This window comes from Lygodium microphyllum, chromosome 25 (genome assembly GCF_053477565.2).
Source record: "Lygodium microphyllum isolate KBCC chromosome 25, Lygodium_microphyllum_v1.1.10, whole genome shotgun sequence".
NCBI lineage: Eukaryota > Viridiplantae > Streptophyta > Polypodiopsida > Schizaeales > Lygodiaceae > Lygodium > Lygodium microphyllum.
This window is the reverse complement of record NC_141159.1, coordinates 50,101,103-50,112,607: the sequence shown is the minus strand read 5'-3', so window position 1 is coordinate 50,112,607 and position 11,505 is coordinate 50,101,103. Positions and strand designations below refer to the sequence as shown.

The 11,505-nt window shown below is 41.0% G+C and overlaps 1 pseudogene; it reads left to right on the top strand.

The window, feature by feature from the left end:
• Positions 1-3,597: 3,597 nt before the first annotated feature.
• Positions 3,598-11,505, top strand: part of LOC148014209 (diacylglycerol O-acyltransferase 2 pseudogene) — a 95,242-nt pseudogene continuing 87,334 nt past the window's right edge.

The following is an 11,505-nucleotide window of genomic DNA, read 5'->3' as shown; positions in this document are numbered from 1 at the left end:
TTTCTTATTCTCATTCTTCCATAATGCTTATTAAAGTCTAATCACACATAACTGAAAAACACACTAGGCCACTAATTGACCATATCACTAACTGTAGTTGAGTCTAACCCACTTAGTTATTACAACACACATGTAGAGTGACAGCTAAGACAATAACTGTCTAGATAAGGTTGGTCATGTCGGTGATACTAATCACCAACTTGATTCTCAACACTCCCACTCAAGCTCAAGCTAACTACTGTACTCCAAGCAGCTCCTTGAAATGCACAAACGTCTCTTTACCAAGTGATTTGGTAAAGATATCTGCTACCTGGACCTCTGTCTTCACATGGAGTAGATCAATCTTTCTAGCAAGTACCATCTCCTTGATAAAATGGTAATGAACTTCTATTTATTTGGATCTAGCATGATAGATGGGGTTGCTAGCCTACTGAGATTGTCACAATGTGTAACGTGTCCCCTAAGTATCATCCAGGACACGTCTTAGCAGTCCATCGGAAAGGATGTCTAGAAAGCTCCGCCCGGCACTCCCATGGAATGTTACGGGATTTGCGATCTAGGTCTTCCCGCGTCTGCCACGTAGCGGAAGTATCCTGGCCGTTCCCACTTAGGATCGACTGGAATTAGGGTTTTCTTGACTGGTCATTAACTAACAGCACCTAGCGTCAGACCCAAGCGAACTACTTTACGCAGAAACACCAGGTCTGAAGCGGATTTACGTTGCACTTGGTTCAAGGAGAATGGGAAACGAGAGGGATGCAAAGCTCAACCTCTCTGCCATAAGGCATAGTCCCGTTCCGTTCCCCTAAAACATCGTAAATCGGGTAAGACATAACTTTAGGTCATTGCTTCCGTTATTCGTTTTCTTTTACGCTCATCCTGTTGTTCTTTGAGAAAAGTTCTCGGCTAACCGGGACCACCCAACCGTAGGACGGATCCATGGCCCATCCTCCGCACTTTCCTTGGTTTGTTTTGGTTATGTAATTACCTAATATATTAGTTGGCATATAACAACCTGCTTCTTTAATTAATCTGTTAAACACTGGTTCCTTAACGTAATCTTATCACGTGACAAAGAAAAACAATATCAATCAATTTCTTTATTAACATTTCATCATTTTATCTTTGAAATACAATGAGTTCCGCGCGTAGGCTTGTCCATAATCCGCCCGAAGGTTATCCAGTAATCCGCAGGGATCACTATTCCAAGCTTCCGCCCATAAACTAGTATGCGGGCCTCGAGATCCAACCCCGAGTCACGTTAGCCTCTTGTGCAGGACCTGGAAGGCGAGGGATTTACGGCTAGAGCCCCCCTAGCACCCAAGCGCCCTCCTGCTCCAAGTAGAGCTCAACGGAGAGACCTCTCGCTGCGGGTTCGGTCCACATTCCCGGCGCGGTCAACAACCCCCTTGGTTAGGGTTAGGCAGGCAGTCAGGGGTAACTGAAATTGCCTCTTCCTTCAGGCCTTTAACCTGAAGTATAGGTATTCATTTAATTTGTAATTCATAATTCAAACAGAGCTCTAAAATCTATAGCAAGCACAAACATTTCCATTAATCAACCGTGTTGTTTGGCAAACTGCTAAGGAAGTGTTTTTTCCTTTTGAGTGTATCAGCACTCGTTCCCAAGATGTCTTGTAACTTGGCGAGAACCTTTATAGTCCAGGTTAGGGCGTACCTTGTTAACCCAACATGGTCAACCCTAAAGTTCATTAGATATTTTAGTTTCCGGATTATAACTTCCCTTATTTAGAAGGATATTCTCGAATACGTCCTTTTGCAAGATAACTTGCGTAAGGATCTGTCGTCCTTGTTGAGGTTATTTACCCTTTTCGTCTTGTGAACCAGTCACAAGACTACATGACTTCATACTTGTTGCGCAAGGCCCGTGTTGAAATAATCTGTTTAAGTTTGTTTTTTGTATGTCAAACCTAGGGTTTCTCTTTTTTTTAATTTTAAGAACCTCAGGGACAAACCCTAGTTCCTTATCTTTACGAATTTATTGACCTACAATAAGGAAAGTAGTCAAGTGCTTAAGGTATAAACGTTTCTTTGGTCTTTAAATCATTTCTAAGGCATATTTTTCACCTCAGCATGGTATTTCTAAGTTTGGTTTGTTTATCTTTTGAAAGGTAATATTGATCGCCTTGTCCCAGTCGATACAGTTCAATTTAATCTTCCTTTTTTTCTTGGAGATGAACTCATGCAAAATAACAATCATTTCCCTTGCTAAGATGTGCAATTAGCAATGATAACCTCCTAGTAATTTGAGCAACGAAAGAAACCTTTCATGAATTTAATCATTTACAATGATTCGTTGCAAAAAGGAATAGGACTAATGACGCAAGATACAATTTCTATACCTTCAGAATTTAACTGAAATATACTACTATAGTAAATAAATAATCTTGCTCGAAATTTATAATGCATGATGCTATTTGAAGGAAACTATATTCTATATATTATCATTCATTCAATTAAGCTAAATTCCTTTATTACTAATAACTCGGACAAGTATATCCTATCCCTAACAATTTCTCTTTGTATGATTGACTTAAAACCGAATTAAAGCCAAGAAGAAAAACCTGGTTTTGGGGTGAGATATCCACATGGATACTGGAAGATGCACCTCCCGCAGCTACTCCTTGGACTTTCTTAGGAGGCATCACAGTTGTAGTCCTTCGAACGTGGAAGCAGCTTTACACTCCTTTTCAGAATTCCACCGTCGCTCCCTTGCATGTCAATACTCTTCTTCTCTTTTTCGAGTAGGGGAAAAACCAATTCCCAAGGGTATTTTGGGAAGGCAAGGAACCGTTAAGGGTTTAACCACGAGGAGGGGGTAATAAGACCTTTAAGGCCTTAATTTTTTTGGGGGGGAAAGGCCTACAAAGCCCAAGGAAAAGGCCCTATAGGGGTTTATACATGGGGGGAAAAGGGTGTGTGTGTGTGGTTCTAAAAGGCATAAGAAGAGGCCTTGGAAGAACTTTGGACACGGGAGTGAAAAGGACTTAGGGGTTTTAAAACCTAGGGGGGGAAAGATGAAAGGCAACACAAGGGAGAAAAAGGGGCTTAGGAGGATTTACAAAAAAAATACGGAAGGGGAGGGTGGGTTCAAAGGCTCAAGAGAAAGGGCTTATAGGGGTTAACCAGGGGAAAAAAAAAGGGGTGAATAGTTTTGAAGCCCAAATAAAAGGGGTTTATAGGGGGTTACATCCGGGGAGGATAAGGGTCTTTAAGGCCTAAGGAAAAGGCTTAATGAGTAAAATATGGGGGTTCTAACACCCATCAGAAAGGGGGTTTGGACACGGGGGAATGTAGTTTCGAGGTCAAGGGAATGGGAGCTTAAGGTTTTAAACACGGCGGGGGGGGGGGGAAAAGGAACTTATAAAGGTCTAATGATTTTAACACGAGGGGGGGGGGGGTATAAGTTCCAAGCCAAGGGGAAAGGGGGCTTAAGGTTTTTAAAAACATGGGGGGGGGGGGGGGGGGGGGGGGGGGGTGTGGGGGTATCAAGTGCACAAAAAGGGGGAATAGGACTAATGACGCAAGATACAAAAAGGCCTCTTGAAGCAGCACGTGGCAGGTGTGGAAGGCGTCGATGACGTCGGCTGGGCGCGCGTGCACTGACGGCAGAAGTGATGTCGTCCTGGCTCAGCAGCAGCCAATACCTCAGCCCTTCCTCTTCATAGCATCGACTGCTTCCCTCCACTCCAACAAACGGGCGGCGACCCTCTTCTGTCTACACGGCGGCCAACCCTTGTCTCCTCCCCCCTCGGCGGTCAGTTGGACGACTTCCCTCCCCTTGCCTTACGGTAGCATGGCGTCTTGAATCTCTGCTTCCCTCACATAACCTTATTTTCACACCTTCTTGAATTTCGATCCTCCTCCCTCCCCTAGCGGCAGCAACGCAGGGTTTAAATAGGGGAGGGGAGGGGGATCCTCCCTCTTCTTCGTGTCAGCATGCATGGCACTACTCCCTGGGAGCTCCCACCGAGGAGCTTCCGACTCCTTTCTATTCCCCTCCCCTTCCAGCACAATAGTCGGCTGGGGAGGGGAATAAAAAAATTTGCATTTATCCATTTGATATTTTACATTCTCTCCCCCTTAGAAGAATCGAGATGTCCTCATCTCAAGATAAACTAGGGATACTGATGGTTGAGAGTGCCTTCATCTACCCAGGTGGCATCCTCTTCGGAATAATCTTTCCACTAGACGAGGCATTCTCTCAAGGTTCTAGATCTTAACTGTCTCTCCCTATCATCTAAGATCCTATCCGGCCTTAGTTCAAGGACTCCTTGACTAGGCATTACAATTTTTTGGTCATCAAGTACATGATTAGGGTTGGGTACATATTTTTTCAATAGGCTGATATGGAATACATTGTGAACCTTTAGGTTCTCAGGGAGTTGCAATCTATAAGCATTGGGTCCTAAGCATTTGAGGATTTTGTATGGCCCACAATACCTTGGACTTAGCTTCTTGCACTCTCCTAGGGATAGAGAACTCTTTTTAGGGTGTACACGAATGAAGACCATGTCTCATTCTTTGAAGACTCTTTCTTGACGTTTCAAATCTGTGTATGCCTTTTGTCTATCCTTGGCCGCCTGTATGTCTTGTCTTATTGACTTTATTTGATCATCCATGTCTTCCAACATCTGTCTTGACACTTCAACCCTTAGGGTTGGATCAGAAAAGTTTAGGGGACTTCGACAATCATGACCATACAATGCTTGGAGAGGAGTCATCAGAATGCTCTGCTAGTAAGAAGCATTGTAGGCAAATTCAACTAATGGCAAGTATTGAATCCACCTCTTCGGCTCTCGACAGAAGTATGCCCTAAGCATATCTTCGATCAACATGCTATGCAGGGTGGCTTGGCAGTATTTCTTTTCATGAGGTGCATGGAATTGAGTTGGGAATAAGGAGAGGGCTTACAGAGCAGTGACTCACTGCTAACTCACCTCATTTACAATGGATTTTAGAGATTAATATTTGCTCAAGAAATCATCACAAGTCAAGAGGTTAGGGTGAGGTAATTAGTAAATAATAGTGAGATTTTTCAGCGTAGAATGGATCATTCTGAATGCAAGGAAGCCTAAGAGAGAACTGAAATTAAATTGGCAGCATGTAAGCATTGAAATCTAGAAGAAAATGCATGATTGACTACTTGAATCTCTTCCAACAATAGGCTTTTTCTAGGCTCAACAAGAGGATGAAATTAGAAGAGAGTTCAAGAGTCAATTACCTCTTAGATTGGTGAAAACGGGCTAAGAATCAATGGTCAGTGTCCCCATGATCGGCCTCCAATGCTCCCGTTAGCTCCATGATGACAACTTCAGCCAAGAATTGAGTCTTCAAGCTTGATTCTTCAATGGCGGAATGAAAGGTTGAACTTCAGTAGTTCTCAGCATGCCTTGAAGATCATAGAAGAAGAATGCCCCAAAATCTCACCCCATAATGCCTTCTTGTGCTCCAAAGCTCTTCCCATTGAGTAAACAAGCTCCATTGATGACAAGGAGTCCAATCTTGAAGCCCCAGGACCCAATATTGAAGGGAACTTGAAGAAATTGAAGGTTGTGGTCTATGGCTATGGCTGCCCCAAATGTCCAGCTTGCAACCTTGCCTCCATCTTCAAATACGGGCCTCTTGATGCTTGCTTCTTCAAGGATTCCTGTAGCTACAAGTTCCTGGGACCAAGGAAGGCAAAAGCCCTCAAGAATTAGTGAATGCTGAAGGAGAATCCATGGCTGTCCATGGCTTGTACTTGTTAGGGTTTCAGACGTTGAAGGATGTTCAAGAGGATGAAAAGGGAACTTCAATCTTGCAAGAATTAATTGCCAAATGATGAGGAAGAAGGCCAAGATGAAGGAGAGGCCTGGTATACTGTTGGTTTTGCTCAGGATGCTGCCCGAAATTTGCGCCGAAATTTAAGGGCTTCTTCCTGGAGAGAAAGGGAGGGTCAAACCAGTCCCTAGACAGCTTGAATTGACGGCTGTGATCCCTGTGAGGCTCTGGAAGAGTAATGAAGATCACTAGGGCTAAGGTTGAGAAGATCCAAGGTGTTTCTCCTCCATGGGATCTTGACACGAGCTTGAGAATTAGGAGAGAGAAGACTGCATATGAAAAGTAACCAAGACTAACTCTTCCCTACTTCTTGTGACCACTGTTTCTAAATTTTTACCTTCAAATTTGGCCGAGAATGACCCACGATCTGCTAAATGTGGTGTTCCAGCCTCTAATCTTGGTCCAAGGACTCGTCTTGACTGTTGTTCTCTTGGTCTTTGACCTCTGGCTCTTTAGTGCTCCTCAATTTTTGTGCATGTCACTGTGTACCTGAAGCTTCTTGGATTTTTAAACTGAAAAGGATGGTAATTGAGCATGTAAAGTAACTAAATGGATCAGAACTAGAGCTCTGATACGACTTGTAATGAAGGAGGCAGGAGAGAGAGGGTGCAAAAGAGAGAGAAAGACTGTACAAAGCGAGAGAAAGAGAGTGATGAGGAGAGAGAAAGACTAGAAAAGGAGAGAAAAAGACAGAAAGAAAGATAAAGAAGCCATGAGAGCTTGGAGAAGGAGATGAAGATGAAAGGAGACTTGTATTATAATCTGATGGTGAAAAATCAAGTCCCTAACACCTTATATACTAGCCAGTGTAGCTAGTATTTCCCCATTATTAAATCCCCCTCTCTTACAATCTTACATCACTTCCTTCTAGTAAAATTTGTATGAGACATCTACTACATGAGACGAGCTACTGCAAACTTGATTATGTGGAAATTTGTCTCCTCATCAAATTCATCAGCTTTAGATATAGTTGTTAATCCTACTCCTTGAATGTTATATGTATGCACTCTTTTAATTCTCTTTTTCTCTTTCTTTGCTATTCTTCCTCAACTTCCAAAACTAGGCATTTGCATTCATTGGTAGATTTGTGCAAATAACTATTGGGATGTCAAGCTCCACACGAACTAGCATCCACTATACACCTTTTTGATGTGGCTAGACTTTACTCACTAGTGTGGTAGGTGATTGACATGGAGAATATGCTAGTGATTCTACAACTCAATTATACCTAGATAGTCCACTCTTGATTATGTCTTATTCATTATACCATCTGACAGATGATTTTTGATGCCGAGAAGTGCATAAAAATAGCCAAAAATTACGAATATCAGGAAAAAAATAGACTTCATCGAAGGCAGCGGTGGCAATCAGTAGGATTTTAAGTGGCAAGTCCCTAAAGCGCTAGTACTAGTTTTCATGGAAATCAAATGGTGGTGGATGGCTGAGCTGGAGTTTTCCTAGATGTAAAATGGCATCAGGAATCCAAGGCAAGTCTCCGATCTCCATTCTGAGGTCATTTGATCCCCCATTTAATCCCCGCAAGGTTCGGGGTTGTGAAGTGGCTATTGGATCTCGAAGTCGAGAAGAGCGTGACAGAGCCCAGCTTTGTAGATTTCGATGCCACGGAGCCAGCCGTCCAATTGGATCGCGAATCGGAGTCCGTTTGCACCCCCAAACAGGCAGAAAACCCTTCAATAATAGTGTGAAAGTGGTTTTTTTTAAAGTGGACATTTTATAAATGAAATGAAATGAAACTCTAAATGAAGAAAATATGCAAAAACATGTCATGATGCAAGGAGGGGCGTTTTTTGATTGACGCTCCATTTTTTGGGGATGTATATGCCTCTTGGATACTCAATCATGTAGAGAGAGAATGGAAAATCTCTGATCCATGTAGAGAGGGCAAGATTTTGATGGTAACTACGTGCAATATGATGAAGGGAATGAAATTCTGATTTTTAGTATTTCTCTCTCCTCCCTCTCTCTCCTACATAGAGGCTATTCATGTGCAAGAAATCAAGAAGAAGAGGGGCAGAAGAATGCTTGTCCGGCTATGATCGGATTGCTTCAAGATAAAGAGGAGGCTGAGGAAAGCAGTTCAACACTGAAGAATGGTTGTTGGTCAGTCTATGGGCTGCTCAGAATAATCATTAAAAAACTTGCAACATACAAGACACACGGTATACTTCAATTTTACAAAGAAATTTGATTGTTTTTGTTGTTTCATGGTCCAAATGTTGTTCATATGCAATGAAATTTTGTTTGAACATTGTTTACATCATGATTGAGGGTTGTAACTATAGAAATGCAGAACCCGTAATGAGCTGTGATGTGTATTTTTTTTGTATCAGCTTGATGCTCCTTTTTGTTTTTTTGTGTAGATCTATTCGTGGGATTCGACGGGCCTAGTCGCCCTATCCCGTGGTCGCCAATGACAAATGATTTTTGATGTTGAGAAGTGCTTAATAATAATAAAAAATTACGAATATCAGGGAAAAAATAGACTTCGTCGAAGGTGGCGGTGGCAATCAGTACGATTTTAATCGGCAAGTCCCTAAAGCAGTAGTATTAATTTTCATGGAAATCAAATGGTGGTAGATCACCGAGCTGGAGTTTTCCTAGATGCAAAATGGCATCAGGAATCCAACACAAGTCTCAGATCTCCATTCCGAGGTCATTTGATCCCCCATTTAATCCTTGCAAGGTTCGGGGTTGTGAAGTGACTACTAGATTTGGAAGTCGAGAAGAGCGTGACGGAGTCGAGATTTGTAGATTTTGATGCCACGGAGCCGACTATCCAATCGGATTGCGAATCGGAGGAGTTCGTATGCATCCCCAAACAGGCTGAAAACCCTTCCATAGTAGTGTGAAAGTGGTTTTTTTTTAAGTGGACATTTTATAAATGAAATGAAATGAAACTCTAAATGAAGAAAACATGAAAAAACATGTCGTGATGCAAGGAGGGGCGTTTTTTGATTGACGCCCTATTTTTTGGGGATGTATGTGCCTCTTGGATACTCAATCATCTAGAGAGGGAAGGAAAGATCTCTGATCCATGCAGAGAGGGCAAGATTTTGATGGTAACCATGTGCATTATGATGAAGGGAAAGAAATTTTGATTTTTAGTCTTTCTCTCTCCTTCCTCTCTCTCCTGCTAGAGGCTATTCATGTGCAAGAAATAAAGAAGAAGAGGGGCAGAAGAATGCTTGTCCGACTGTGATCGGATTGCTTCAAGATGAAGAGGAGGCTGAGAAAAGAGGTTTAGCACTGAAGAATGGTGGTTGCTGGTCGGTCTGTGGGTTGCTCAGAATAATCATTAAAAAGCCCGCAACACGCAAGACACGTGGTATAATTCAATTTTACAAAGAATTTTGATTGTTTTTGTTGTTTCATGGTCCAAATGTTGTTCATATGCAATGAAATTTTTTTGAACCTTTTTTAAATCATGATTGAGGGCTGTAATTATTGAAATGCAGAACTCGTAATGATTTAGAGCCGTTATTAATTCTTTAAAACCCGTAAAATGTCATTTTTAATGGAAATTAGTGGTTTTTTCCAGTTTTGAGTTTGGAAAAAGGAGTGGAAATGGGATAAACTCAGAGAAAATGTTAAGTTTCAGTCAAAATGATAAGTCAATACAAATAAATCAGAAAATACCTATTTTTCGTGAATAATAAATTGAAAAAATAGCAAAAAATAGGAAAAGTTGGGATTTTCGCGCTCAAAAAATATGAAAAAATAGGATTTATGTGCAGGAATGTTTGGCAAGGTTAAAGCATGAGGTAAAGCCTTTGTTTGGCCTTGTCTTTTGTGTTATAGTCCATGTTTAATGTTTTTTATATACAAAAAATGATACAAAACAACCATTTACACCTATGCACCGCAGCAATACTTAAATGGAGGGGGGAGGGATACAATTTGTGCGATGATCTAATTGTTGGAAAGATACAAATTATGATTTCCTTCTTTGTGCATAGCATTTAGGGATCGTTCCATAATTAAATATAGGCGACTAGTAGCATGAAAATTTCGGTGCTAGTCCCTAAAGTAGTGCAACACATAACACTTAGTTAAAATTTATAAAAGGGCTATTTTCCGCACCTCACATGGCTATTTTTTTAAATCATAAAATGGTTGTGTGCAATTGTCATACACCTTGCATCAAGCATGCCATGTGGTATCTCTTGGAATGCATTTCACTTGTTTGATAAACTTTGACCAACGTTGAGAGGACAGGAAACCTAAGATGTAGGTTTAAACGGGTGCTTCCATTGGGGAAAGTCTTGTGAGGCAAATAAAAAACTCCTGGAACACTGAATTATGAAAGAGTGGAGTTTGTGTGAATGTCATATGCGTTAGCGACGCATCTTGGGGCCAATCCCTGAGGTGTAGGAGAGTCACAGTGGAGCCATGACAATTAGCCGAGAGGTGCTTCCCTATGTGTGTATTACGAGGCGTTATGCTTATATGCTATGGGATCTCCCTCTGAGGAGAAGGGAAGGTGAACATTGGACTATATATTGGATACAAATGCAAAATCGTCATAAGGATTTAGTGCAAAGTGAGTTTTAGATGCTCCTGGCCCGTGAAGCCATGTGGTGGGGTTGTCTATCGTATGCATGAGGTATGGCTAGTGCCATAGCCAGTGCCAACCCATTTTAGGTCCCATCACCATCTCATCTATCCTTAGTGGGCTCACACTTAGTGATTGCATGTACATGTGTTCTAGTGCTTTCATAGTATAGGTGTGATTGCATATAGATATGTTCTAGATCTTTTGTATTAGTTTTTAATAATATTGTAAATTAATATCTTTTGTGTGGAAGAAGAAGAAAGAACAAGAAGAAGATATCGGCCCTACTTCTTTGGGTGCTCAAGTCTCCATTGTGTATCTATACTCTTATTTGCTTCATCTCTCTCTCCTCTTATCTATTTACATGGTATTAGAGAAATCCCATGGGTATGGAGAGCTCAATCAAAGGCCGAGGTAAAAGTGATAGAGTGTGAAAGAAAGCAAGCAAGGAATGGGGAATAAGATTTTTTATCTTATCCAATTTGGCTTGGAATATAGTCATAGGAGGCTCTCGAGGTTAGCAAGGTCATAATATCCAATTGTAGTAAAACTTGGTGAGCTCAAAGAATAGTGTACATATTATAGATAAGCCTTTTAGGCTTTTCTCTAGTGATTTTTTCCATCTAAGATCACTTTGGTCTCCATTCTAGTCCTATTGGTTGGTAGAAGGCAATTTTTTGGGTGTATTGTTTATTTGGCTATGTTTGTTATTTATAAGTGTAAAGGTTATATATTTTAGATTTGTTAGTTTTTGAGGTGTTTGCTAGGTTGTAGGCATAGATGGCATTTGAATATAGATTACAAATTGCATCTACTATTGTGTAGTTAAAGAAAATGGTGATATATTTTGATTATAGTGCATTTGGTATTGACTTGGTTGTAGATTGTAGCTTTTGTAAGGTTTCTTGTCTTATCAAAATCTCTAGTAATTTTAACAATTATTTGCAAGAATTTGAAATCCCCACTATTTCTTCAAGGAACTTGGCAAGATTGTTTGAGGTAAGTATAAAAGCTAGAAAGCTATAGCTCAAGTCAAAGCCAAAAGTTAAAAGTGGAAACATATCCATCAATGACTACATTAAAGATTAA